This window comes from Lygodium microphyllum, chromosome 6, assembly GCF_053477565.2.
Source record: "Lygodium microphyllum isolate KBCC chromosome 6, Lygodium_microphyllum_v1.1.10, whole genome shotgun sequence".
NCBI classification, from domain to species: domain Eukaryota; kingdom Viridiplantae; phylum Streptophyta; class Polypodiopsida; order Schizaeales; family Lygodiaceae; genus Lygodium; species Lygodium microphyllum.
The window spans coordinates 42,122,414-42,135,873 of NC_141140.1; the positions used below are offsets into that span (position 1 = coordinate 42,122,414).

The 13,460-nt window shown below is 38.7% G+C and overlaps 1 non-coding gene and 1 pseudogene across 1 annotated transcript; one reads left to right on the forward strand and one right to left on the reverse strand.

Annotated features, from left to right (window-relative positions):
* Positions 1-2,413: 2,413 nt before the first annotated feature.
* On the reverse strand, positions 2,414-2,651 carry LOC148034499 (small nucleolar RNA U3). Its single transcript, XR_015691253.1, has one exon. It is a non-coding gene; the product is annotated as a small nucleolar RNA U3 (small nucleolar RNA).
* LOC148034500 (ribonuclease TUDOR 1 pseudogene) lies at positions 2,453-12,843 on the forward strand (annotated as a pseudogene).
* Positions 12,844-13,460: the final 617 nt, after the last annotated feature.

A 13,460-nucleotide genomic window follows, 5' to 3' on the forward strand; every position in this document is an offset into this window, starting at 1 on the left:
ATAGAGCAAAAAGAAATCCAGAGTCAAGTTGAAGAATTACTAAATAGAGGTTTAATTCGACCTAGCAGTTCCCCATTCGGTGCACCTGTGCTCTTAGTCAAGAAAAAGAATAATACTTATCGGATGTGTATTGACTACCGAGCATTAAACAAGATCACTGTAAAGAATAGGTATCCTATACCTAGAGTTGACGACCTTATGGACAAACTGCAAGGATCTTCTATATTTAGTAAAATTGACCTTAAATCTGGATATCATCAGGTGAGGTTAGATAGATCCGACATATTTAAGACTGCATTCAGGACACAGTTTGGCCATTACGAATTCTTAGTTATGCCATTCGGATTAACTAATGCACCTGCCACTTTCAGTAGAATGATGAACCGTATTTTTCTAAAATATCAATATTGTGTGATTGTTTTCTTTGATGATATTTTAGTGTTCAGTCAAAGTGAAAAAGAGCATTATGAGCATTTATCATTAGTTTTTCAATTACTGAAAGAAAATCAATTGTTTGCAAATCCTGACAAGAGTGAATTCTTTAAGACAGAAATAGAATATCTAGGTCATATTGTATCAAAAGAAGGAATAAAAGTTGATCCTAAGAAAATTGACGCAATATTGCATTGGCCTATTCCTAAAAATGTACATGAATTACGCTCATTCCTTGGTCTTGCTAGTTTCTATAGGAAGTTTGTACGTAATTTCTCATTACTTGCTTTACCACTGACCAAACTTCTTAAGAAAGGCATTGTTTATCAATGGACTGAAAACCAGCAGAAATCCTTTGATTTACTTAAACATGCATTGACCAATGCCCCTGTCCTACAATTACCTGACTTTAATAGACCATTCTTTTTAGTTGTGACTGATGCTAGCGGATCAGGAATAGGAGCCGTGTTAATGCAAGACAACCATCCAATAGCATATTCTAGTTCTAAGCTGAAACCCTCTGAGCTCAAATATTCCACTTATGACAAGGAACTCTTAGCAGTTGTCCAAGCATTGAAACAATGGAAGCATTATTTAATGGGTTCAGAATTCATGATAAAGACTGACCAGCAAAGCATTAGACATCTACTTAGCCAACCCCAAATTTCTGACCGTCATATCAAATGGGCTTCATTCATTCAAAGTTTCCATCCTATCATTCAATACCAACCTGGAAAAGAAAATGTAGTTGCCGATGCATTGAGTAGAAGACCTGCAATTCATAACATTTCTATCATATCTTTTGATTCTTTGATTGCTATGAAAGATACATATCACCAGGATATTACTTTTCATTCTGATTGGCAAAAATTAGTTCAAAATAATTTCATTCCTGTTGATTCATTGTCATATAATGATGGATTCATGTTCTTTGAAAAGAGACTGTGTGTTACTATTCCATTCCGATCTTTTGTTCTAAATGAAATTCATTGTCCCCCATATCAAGGTCATAGAGGTATCATTTCTACATTACGCATGTTAACTGAAGATTTTTATTGGCCGCATATGGATGCAGATGTGTCTAATTTTGTTTCTGAATGTCTGATTTGTCAAAGAATAAAAAGACATCATGGTAAACAGTATGGGTTATTAATGCCTTTATCTATTCCATCTAAACCTTGGGAACATATATCTATGGATTTCATTACTAGCTTACCAAATACTAAATCTAACCATGATATGATTTGGACAATTGTAGATAGATTTAGTAAGCAAGCATATTTCATTGCATGTAAGAAAACTTTAACAGCATCACAAGCAGCACAGTTATTTTTGAAAACCGTTTTTACTAACCATGGATTGCTGAAAGTGATTATTTCAGATAGAGATTCTAGATTTTGTAATAATTTCTGGATTACACTGTTTGCAAATCTAGGCACAAAGATTGATTTTTCATCTGCATTTCATCCAGAAACAAATGGACAAACAGAAGCCACAAATAGCACTATTTTAGATCTTTTACGTGCATACACTATCTCTAAACCTCAAACATGGGATACTCATTTGCATTTATTACAGTTTGCTTACAATAATACACCGCACACATCTACAAAGAAAGCACCTTTTGAAGTTATTTATGGACATAGATTATCTACACCTGTTGCCTCTTTGTCTAATAGAATACAAAGTGCCGATGATATTGCTGTTATGCATAATACTATTTTTGATGAGGTAAAGGATATGATTGCTAAAGCCCAACAATCATATACCAAACAAGCCAACAAGAAAAGACAAGCCATGAATTTCAAAATTGATGATTATGTTTGGCTTAGAATAGAAAAGCGTAGACTGCAAAGTGTAGATAGACATCCAGTTGTCAAATTAGCCCCTAGATTCTACGGACCATTTAGAATCATTCATAAGATTAATGACAATGCATTCAAGTTAGAACTGCCATCACATTGGAAAAACCCCTGTTTCCACCCGTCAGATCGCCCGACAGCCTTCACCACCGGCTGGAATGCGCACAGTGGGACGTTCATCAAGGCGCCCGGGAGAAGGGAAGGGCGAGCCCTTCTCATCCCCGCGGCGACAAACTATTCGCGCTCTGGTGGCCGAGCCATGCCTCGTCTTCCGGGCTGTGCAGGCTTGTCTGAACTGGAATGTCCAGGCAAGAGGTACGAACTATAGAACAGATCCCACCCCGGGGGTATGATGCCAGGAGGCATATTCCACGGTGGATTCCGTGAGGTTTTACGGTGGATTCCGTAAACTTAGATGACCGGGGCTCATATGCAAAGAGGATTCTTTGTGCGAGAAGTTGATGGGGACGCCTGTCCTTTTCGGGCGTTTCATTAATTTAGTGTGTACATGGGTGATTCCATAGCGGGTGATTCCGCAAAATGCATATTAAATTAATAAACGTTTATGAGTTTAGAGTGCGCACTCGTAATAAATTAAGGTTAGGATTTATTTCTAACCAGTTGATTTATTTATGTAGCTGAAGACTGCTAGGTATTCACTTTTGTCGGTTTAATTGTGTTATTTTACTAACGATTGTGAATGCTTCAGTTGATGTGTAGAGATAGCAGCAGTGGCGGAGGAAAGCATTGGATTCTAGCAGGTTTTCGACCTTTGGACTATATTTTGATAGGCGCCACGCCTATATTTTGATTATGTCTATAGAGACATCGATTATTTATTATTATTTTGTATGCGCTTATGCGCCTGGATATGTTATTTTTATTTGGACATTGAGATTGGGCGTGCCAGACTCTTTGGGCACCGTCCATTAGCTTTATTTTCCTATTTTTGGTAGAAAGAAAACTCAAAAGCTAAAAGCTTGTCATATTTTTGTAATTGGGCTATTTTTGAGCATAAAGATTGGAAATATACATTAAATACATGCTTTGTGAAGCGCTCACACAAGGCATGGGGGAGATTCAACCCAATTTGTCTCTTGTCTCATGTCGTGCTTGTTTTTACATTGGTTTTTGTGCTAAAAAGTAGAGAGCTTTGTTCTTGGGGACCTTTGGGAATTCACTACGTGAGCTACCTGCGTCCGATCTGCGCACCATAGAGAGAACAAAATGATAGAAAAATAAAGGAAGAGGGGAAAGAGAGGCACAAATAGGGGTGGGGAGAAAGGGTCTTTCAATGTTTTTTTTAATGATTTTGTTATATTTAGTCTTTGATTTTGATCATAATGAGATGTATCGAGTGTGAGTGGAGAGGAAATGAGAGAAAGACAGAGAAAATAAGGGAGGGAAAGGAAAAGAGAGAAGAATTGAGAGTGGGAAGGGAAATTTGGGGAGAAAGAAACATTTATAGAGGGGAGAAAAACAAAGAAGGATGAAGTGAGATAAATAAATAATGAGAAAGAGAAAGAGAATGTGAAAGGTTGGAAGAGAAATAAATAAGGAGGAAGTGAGGCAAATAAAAAAAGAGGAGAGAGAGAGAGAAAGAGAAACGAGGAGAAATAAAAAGGGGTGTAGATCAAGTTAGAGGGACACAGAGAGAAAAGGAACGGATAAAGAGAGATGGGGGAGGCAAACAAATAAAGGGAAAAAAAGAGAAAGAGGAGTAGAGATTAAAATGAAGGAACATCATAAATGAGAGGAATAAAAACATATTTGTTGTAACATAGACCAAATGGAAAACAATGATGGTCGTGCATGTCCAAGATCATGAGGCCTATCTTAATCAGTGTGTCTTGTGTCCTTGCTCTCAATGCAAGCTGGTAATCAAACAAAAGCATAACTTGTTTATAAAACACGTAGGACGGCACTTCGACGAGTTCCAATTGGAGATCATTAATCAAGCGATCTCAAAATTTGAGCGAATAGTAAGAAAAGTGTATATCCATCATGCCTTACATTCACAAAGTAATTGAATATCATATACAAAACATTAGACATACCCGTAAAATTTATACAAGAAGGTGATGCCTCATTCCAAGGAGGAATGCACCTATTGTACCCAATTAGAAGAGTTTGTGGGCGGGCAAAGGATGGGAGTGCCTGAGCCAATCCACCAATTGAAAGGCATGACTCGGTCTACACCCTTGATACTAGAGGAGACAATAAGACTTTTGGACCTTTCTCCAATCTTAGAGCCTGAGATGGAGGCAATGATCGATGCATTTATGCCCATGGATACGAAATCATCTAATCCACTAAGAGAGGAATCATCCATACCATTATATGATGGGTGTCGAGTATCTCGCTTGAAGACGTTGCTTGCACTCTTAAGTGTGCAGGCAACATACGAATGGAGTGGTGCAAGTGTGATCGAGTTATTTAGGTACATTCTACGTATTCTCTTTTGATCTTTTTGACTCCATTATAAAAAACACTTATAATTTTTCAAGGTGTTTATGAATTTTATCAGGTTGCTAAAGTATCATATATTACCACTCGGAAACACCATGTCTGAGTATCCTCATGATGCGCAACTGGTATTATGAAAGCTTGGCATGGACTACAACAGCATCCATGCATGTGCCAACGATGATTACGTGCTATTTTGAGGAGACTATGGGAATATTGAGACATGTCTAAAGTGTGGTTTTCATAGGTATAGATAGAACTTACAAGGGCAAAGCATCCCTCAAAAAGTTCTTAGACACACTTTTCACTTATACGGTGTATAGAGGAAATTCACGTGCATGGAGCCACATTGACTCTACCTTTCCATGATTTGCATGAGAGCCAAGGAATCTTCGACTTAATCTTGCTATGGATGGCATGAAACCATGTTATTCAAGTTCCTTTCAAGCCTTGAGAAGAGTGAAGTCCTATAAATGGAGGCAACACTTGTTAATACGAAATCTTGCTTAAGAAGGAAAGGGATACTTTTCAAAGAATAGACATGGAGGAGAAGATCTCTTGGCAGTTGGTACTAAAAAATACACTAAGTACATTCTTTCTCAATCTAACTCAAAAAAATTTAGACTGAGAATAGGTGTGCAAGAAATATAAGCTAGGAGATTACAAGTACAATAATATGAGAAGCTACAACCAATCCTTTGTTAGGGACTCTCTCAATAGATTAAAAAAGAATCCCTTGCTTCCAAAAAGCAATAACCTTGCTTAATCACCTATATAGGGAAACTATGTGCATTATATCCTATCAAGAGTCTATTCCTTGGACAATCGAGAGGGTAGGATGTGACATCATAAAATTTAAAGAAATTTGCACTAAAGCACATGTTCCATTCCAACTGGCAATACTAGATATATATGGTATAGAAGAGAAACTCTCTATGAAGTTTTTTCTTCAACTTGGCACTTTTCCTCAACACACTCAGTTCACAATATGAATATGTTCTACTATCCTTTATTGATTTTATCAACATTGGAATGCTTGTTGAAGTAATCATTAGCCAATCAATAAAGGTGCACTATCAAATTTGTGTGATACACACAAAACGATTATGCATGGACACTTGGAACAATTAAGATTGCAACTATGGTTTTTCTTGCTAAATTTGAGGCCATTGTTAAGATTTTGACACAAGATTTCCACTTTAAGCTCTGGGGGTCAAAATCAATACTTAATAGATAAAAGCTTCATAGATAGCCTGAATATAGGATTTTTTTTAAAACACAATTATGTTCTTGAGATATATCGTGGTGGAGTTCTATTGGAGCAAGGATTACAGAAAAAATGATGGTATATTTCTCTTTGCAAAGATGATTTTGAAGCCATAGCCTTACAATCAAAATGCTCTATCCTTCTAGATAGCGACCCTTCCTTACAAGAGCAGTGTGGTGTAAGTAAAGCTCTTGCAAAACACATAATAGAGCTAGATAATACCCCAAAAAAAGATATGGACAATCTCGAGATTGATGAATAGCCAAGTGGAGAGGATGAGGATGAAGATGATACAAATGATAATGAAGGTGACGTGTGGTCCATGTCCAACCATAGCATGAAAAATTGTGCTACTACCAAAGTATCTTGGCTATCCCATCATATTATCCATGCTCAACATTTCAAAATCCATTGAATTGGCACTTCCATGATAGCCTTGCATTTCCATTCCTTGCCTCACGGGTACCAATTTTTATATTTCATTACCCTCTTTGGGCACTTCAAGTGAAGGCTTTGGCATTATCTTTGATGCATCTTGTTATTCCAAAGTTGTGGAAGATGACTTCTTCTTCTTGCCCTTGCTGTTTTTTCTTAGAGCATTCAAAAATCTAGTGAATTGAGAATCCTTTGTCAATTTAGCAAGAAGATTTGATATTGTCCTTGTCTGATTCTTTAATTGGTTATCAACTTTTCTAATCATTAGTCCCATTATGCCTTGAAGGCCTTGCATCTTGCCCAATAGCAATATTTTCAGCTTCATATCCATGGTTCAAGCTTTGTCCAAGATCAAGCATTGTGTTTCCTTCATCTCCATGTGAGTGTCTATAATAAGAGGTATCATCACTACTTGATTCCATCTCATTTTATGGAGACATATTACTATAATTTCTCATTTGAGAGTAAAACTTGACACTAGCACAAAGCTCAAACAAGTACTTGGGGCCCACCAAATCAAAGGATTGAGTGGTATCCCAACAATGAAACCATGAAACTAGCCTTCATTCTCAGATAGGGTGGCAATTTCTTGATCAAGCACTTAATTATAATGATTAACAAATAAACATAAATTAAACTCCATAATTTATATTAAAAATCTCAAACATTCAACACCTTGTTGGCCTCAAAACTAGAACCCATTTTCGTATTTTTTAAACTTCAATTGCCAATCGATTAACAACAAGATGAGATTTCAAGATCTCCTTAGCTGATCCAAAAGCCCCTTGCTAGTCCAACAATCAACAAACAAATTGGGCTATTTTCTTCTTAATTTTCACCCAAGACATGTTTATTTGGACCCCAACCAACCAAATGCTGCTCCAAATTTACAGTGGAAGAGCTTACATCTAAATTTCCTGATAACTACACAAATTTTAGATATTAAATTTAATGTATGAGCGCTTCTCCTATTGGCACGGATCATGAGATGAGTACAAAACCCTACTTTCTATAGAAATTTAGGGTTTACAAGAGAAATCCCTCTGTGAGAAAACCCTAAAATCTACCCTACTCTACCTAGTCCATTGTAAAAGAGTGGGGATAAACAAGTAGGACACGGGTTAGCATGGGAATACCAAGTTATACTAACGGGGTATATAAGGTGTTGAGAGACCCAATTAGGGCATCAGTTTATCAATAATCAAGTCTCTTTTACCCTTCCTTCCAGCTTTCGTGGCTTCCCTTCTCTTTCTCTCTCTTTTCCTATTTGTCTCTCTCTTATGCTAGTCTTTCTCTCTCATCTTCTTCCCCTTTCTCTCTCGTCTCTGCAATCTCTTCCTTCTCTCCTTCTCTCTCCCATGTCTCCTTCATTATAGTTGGTATCAAAGCTTAGGCATTTGGTCCCTTTTTCTTTCTCTTTTCTCACATCTAGTTCTTTTTTTTTTTAATAGTCAAATAGATACAGCATGGACATGAGCTATACGAAGCAATGATGGAGTACCACATGGTGCTAGCAGCCTTTCTTGAAGATCTCACAGAACTATGGCCAAGTTGGAGGCACTCATGTCAAATTTAGTAGCTCATCACAAATTTCGAGGTAAAAATTTAGGGATTCTTGGTTGAAGTTGGCTCGGAAGAGTTAGAGAAGAGTAAAACTACCGTTACTTTTCCATAAAGAACTTCTTCCTCTTCTTCCCTCAAGCTTGCTTCAGGCTACCATGGTCTCTCTTTTGATGATATCTCCGATTCCTTGCTCCAAACCATCTACAACATCTTGAGAGAAAGCTTCCTTGTGCTTTGCCCTATCATTCAAGCACCCTCTTTAGGTGGATCACTTCAACCATGTGGGAGACATCTTTAGGGAGATTCGTGTTGGCTCTAGGTAGATATAATGGTTGCTATGTGAGAGTCTCGTGGTGAAAAAGGGAGGCAGGTGGGAGTATGACAATGTTGTGGAGATGGCTGCACTACTGGACCCTGTAGGCCACTATCAGTCTCCCAGACAACTAAAAGGGAAGTGGGAAAAAAGGGACAGAGGAGAATAGGCAATGTCACAATTGGCCTTCTTCCTCAACTTTTTATCAGCCCCGCCTTCCTTCACATGCTTCTTCTTGACCTTGGGCTTCCTCAATGCCACAAGCTTCTTCCTGGCAGGAAAGTAGGCTTGGTGGCCTTCAATGCCTTCTTCTCGCATGTGCCAACAAAGCGGGGAACTTCTTAGGATTTTGATTGCCACGCTCTATCCAGTTTCAATGCTCCTTGCAAACTTGACTGTGGCAAATGTTCCTTCATCGAGGATGAGGTCGAATCTCAAACCTATTGACCCTGGGAGTGCAATTTGGATAATTTAGCCATGATGGAACATGTGCTTGGGCCTATTCCCTCTCCCATAATCAAGAGGGAAATGAGATTTTTGATAAATACTTCAGTCATGATCAGTACTTTTGTGGTTATGCATCTTTACAAGTGACGGTCTGATCTTTAGTCATGGTCGGGAACTATATTGACTAGATGGTACCTCATGGAGAGAGAGAATTTGGGCAAGTTCGCAAGCTCCCCCAGTTGAAGAATCTCGTCATGGAACATATTGATCATTCGGCAGGTCAACTCATAAATCTTTTGGAGCAATTATTGAAATATGATCTTCTCGACAAGCTTACAGCCAAAAAAGCCTTGGAACATCCTTTTTTTTTCAAGTCTTCATAAAGGGTATAAAGCCTTCTATAACCTGAGGCATCATTAATTGGGCAGAGCACAACAAGTCTTGACCAAAGAACCTCCTCAAAGGTACAATGTCTTCTGTAAGGTGAGGCATCATTAGTTGGGGCAGAGCAAAAACTTGGAGAGATTGAGAGGAATGAAGATCATTCAAGGCTTGCCTTTGCTATTCTCTTATGCCTATAGTGGTGGAGCCGTGGCAAGATTCAAGCTTTAGTCAATCAAAAATTTTGGGATGAGATCTACCTCTTACACTTTCAACAACACATTTCCAGTGTGCTTTCTCAGAATGCCCTACAATTTGAGCTTGCTCCTGTCGTGTAGGCTTTGGAAAATGCCCATGACTAAGTTTTGAAGGGCATGATACTTGTAATCTACTCTTGCATTTCTGCTACTCAAGGATGGATTGATACTCATGCTGACACTCATATTTACATTTAAGGTGGATTGTTGTGTATATGTTGCATTTGGATGAGCCTCGGAGGATGGATGGCCCTCTTGTGCCACGCCCACATGGAAATCATGCTTTACAGAGAATAGAAGGCCCTAATGTGCTTCACCCTAGAAATGGCAATAAACTTAGGAGGATAGATGGTCATGGAATACTACAACCTACTAGTGACAAGACTCTCAAGAAAGTGGAAGGACTTGGAATATTACCTTTTCAAGGTGATAGTATGCTAAGAAGAATTGAAGGTGCTGGTGGAATGTTGTGTGCTGAAAATGATATTGTAGCAAGGAGGATGGAAGGTGCTAGTATGCTCCATCCTGAAGGTGATGGCATTCTTAGGCGAATGGATGGACCTGGTATGCCACAACCCAAAGATGATACTTTGAGGAGAATGGAAGAGATTGGGATTCCTGGTCCTGAATTTGATGATGTATTTAAAAGAGTACACAGCCCCTGTTTTAATGCATATCATGGCAATGATTTTAGGCAGATGGAAGGGCCTGGACATGGCATCAATGTTGCAGAAATGGTGGTAGTAAGAGGACTTGCCATGGCTGCCAGGCATAGTGATTTTGAAGACCAGTCTAATTACTACGATGCCTTACTTGCAGCTAAATCAAGAGCTACGAAGGGAAAGAAAGGAGTACACTCAGCTAGAGAACCTCCCATAATGCACATGAATGATTTGACTCTGCCAACTTCTGGGCTGGGGGATCATAATGCAAACCAAAAAGCTAAGCCTATGATATAGAAAGCCAAGCAACTTTTACCCTTCCTTCAAAGAGAAAATAGGATTTCTATTGTAAAGGAGTACATGCTTACCGGGCACCGTTACAAACAGTTTGTACCAAAATAAGCTTGTGCCATTGCATTCTCTTTGTCTAGGGTAAGATGCCTGGGCCATGGGGAACCATATGTAGATGATGCAATAGCATTTATGAGGCACAAAATACTACAGAGGGATGTAGAGATTAAGGTAGAGACAGTTGACAAAACGAGCACATTTGTGGGCACCTTATGGGAGTCCAAAACAAATGTGGCTATCTCTTTTCTAGAGGTTGGGCTAAAAAAGCTTCATCCTCTGTTTTCAGCTGATAGAACTACAGAAGGTCACTTATTGGTTCAGGCTGAGCAAAGTGCTAAAAAACGACTGATAAAGATATGGGGAAACTATGGTGAAGGACAACAAGAAGCAGATACTACTAGTTTCTCTGATGCTAATAAATCTAAGCAGGAAGTTCTCAAGGTATGTGTGACAGAAGTACTTGGAGGTGGTAAGTTTTATGCTCAGTTAGCAAGCGATGCATGTGTCTTGAGTATCCAAATGCAGTTGAAAGCCTTAAGAGTGAATGAAAACTCACCTGCATAGGTGAACTTCCAACCAAAATATATTGACGTTGTTATGGCACAGTTTTCAATGGATGGTTCCTAGAATATCGGGTGATGGTTGTAAATTTGCCCCGATAGTCATGAAAGGACTGTGAATTTTTTTACATAGATTATGGGAACTAAGAAATGGTTTCATTTTCCAAATTAAGGCCTTTAGATCCATCTATCTCTGACACACGAGGGCTTGCTTTACTGTGTAGCCTTGCTTATATCAAAGTACCTAAGATGGAAGAAGACCATGGACAAGAGGCAGCTGAATATCTCGCTTCAACTACTGGAGATAGGAGTTTCATGGCTGCTGTAGTTGAGAAAGACACTTTTGGTGGATAAGTAAAAGGCCAAGGGACATGCACTAAGTTTAGTGTAACTCTTTATGAGATGGAGCCATCTAAGTCTATGAATGATGCTATGCTTGAGGCTGGCTTTGCTCGGACAAAGAGGAGGAACAAGTGGGACACTAATAAAAGAAAGATTAGTGACCAAGAATGTAGAGCTTTGCTCCACACTTCACAGTGGCTTGATGCAAGGGATGCAAAAAGATGTAAGGAATTGATGGATAAAATGCACTAACAAAGAGACAATAGTATCTGCAAAAACAAATCAGTCCTAGCTCCTAGTTCCAGTTCCTTTTCTCACTCTTGGCATCCCTAAATGAATGCATTGAATGCTGCTCTACAGCGACAAGAAGCTCTCCGAGTTGCGAGCCACAACCAACTGATTGAGCAACACAGTTAGTTCATGTCTAAGCTAGACCGAGTGATCTCAACCATCTCAGTCATCAACATGAAAACCATGGCAATCAATGACAAACTTGTAGCCCTTATGGCTCAAGTTACTCAAATTAAAAGGACGGATTAGTATGATTATGAGCAGCAGCATGGGCATTCTAATGGAAATTATGAGTACCATGACCATTGGCATGGTTTGGATGTGCAAAGGCAGCATTATGTGGCTACGTATTCTCAGCATGCATATGATGATTGTGCATATTTGAGCAGCAACATGGATGTGATGACCGTGTATATTATTATGAGCTACATTCTGGTCACATACATGGACAACCATCTAGACGGTCTTATGTACATGGACAACATCCTGCAAATGTATACAAGTATGCACTTGGGAAGAAACATGGCGGTCAACAACGGAGTGCTCGATATCATCATCCACTTGATCATTCCAACATGATGTACTACATGTACCTTCTATTACCAAGAATCTATTGTCGATTGGACAGATGCCAGAACAAAATTTGCTAGAATCTACTGTCGGTTGGATGGATGATTTCAATTGATACACATGGCTGTACATTCGGAAGTACAAGGATGAGGTACCCGATGTCTTTAAGAAAATGGGTTTATAAAGAGAAATGCAAGTTAGATGGTTCGTTGGAAAGGTATAAAACCCGGCTCGTTGCAAAGGGATATGCATAGCAATACGGCCTAGATTATGAGGAGACTTTCAGCTCGGTTGCCAAGATGGAAATGGTGAGAATAGTCATTGCATTAGTGGCTTCTAAGGGCTGAAAATTATGACAGATGGATGTCAAAAATGCATTCCTGAATGGTGACTTACTTGAAGAGGTATATATGGAGTAGCATGAGGGTTATGTACACAACCTGAGGTGTATATGGATGCTAACTAGCAACCCCATCTAGCATGCTAGATCCAAACACATAGAGATTCATTACAATTTCATCAGAAAAATGGTACTTGCAGGATAGATTGATCTACTTCATGTGAAGACAGAAGACCAGGTAGTCGATATCTTTACCAAATCACTTGGTAAAGAGAAATTTGTTCGTTTCAGGGATCTACTTTGAGTACAGCAACTAGTCTGAGCTCAAGAAATGGAGTTTGAGAAGGGGGAGGATGAGCTTGATTCTTTTGATCTTAAAACACCTCCATCCATTGAGATTGAGGGTGAAGACAAGAAAGAAGAGATAGAAGATGACTTAGACGTAGGTAAAAACAAGAAGGAAGAAGTAGAGCTTAGAGACACTACCACTCCATATATAAGTGTTTCTGGCTCCAACACCATGGTATAACTCTTACAAATGTCCAAATGCTCCCCCAATAAGACTTGAACAAGTTTGGAATAAGCTGGAGTGAGCATAAGATCAATGGGACTTATTCATACCTCAGGGTCGTGACTATAATGAAAGCTTGAAGTGAAGCTCTTCTTCTTGGGCCTAACAAGTGATAAAAAAGCTCCTTGAGTAATACTTTTTTGAATTGATTATATCTAGTTTTTGCAATCACAAGCTCTTTTTCTTCTCAGGCCTAAGCAAGTGATGAAAAAGCTCCTTGCGAAATACCTTTTCGAATTGATTATATCTAGCTTTTGCAATCAAAGGATTTAGTTTTTTTTTTAAATCTGATACACAATGTTTAGACATTACATGTAGGTGACATTGGCAAATGAATTATGCAAGAATAT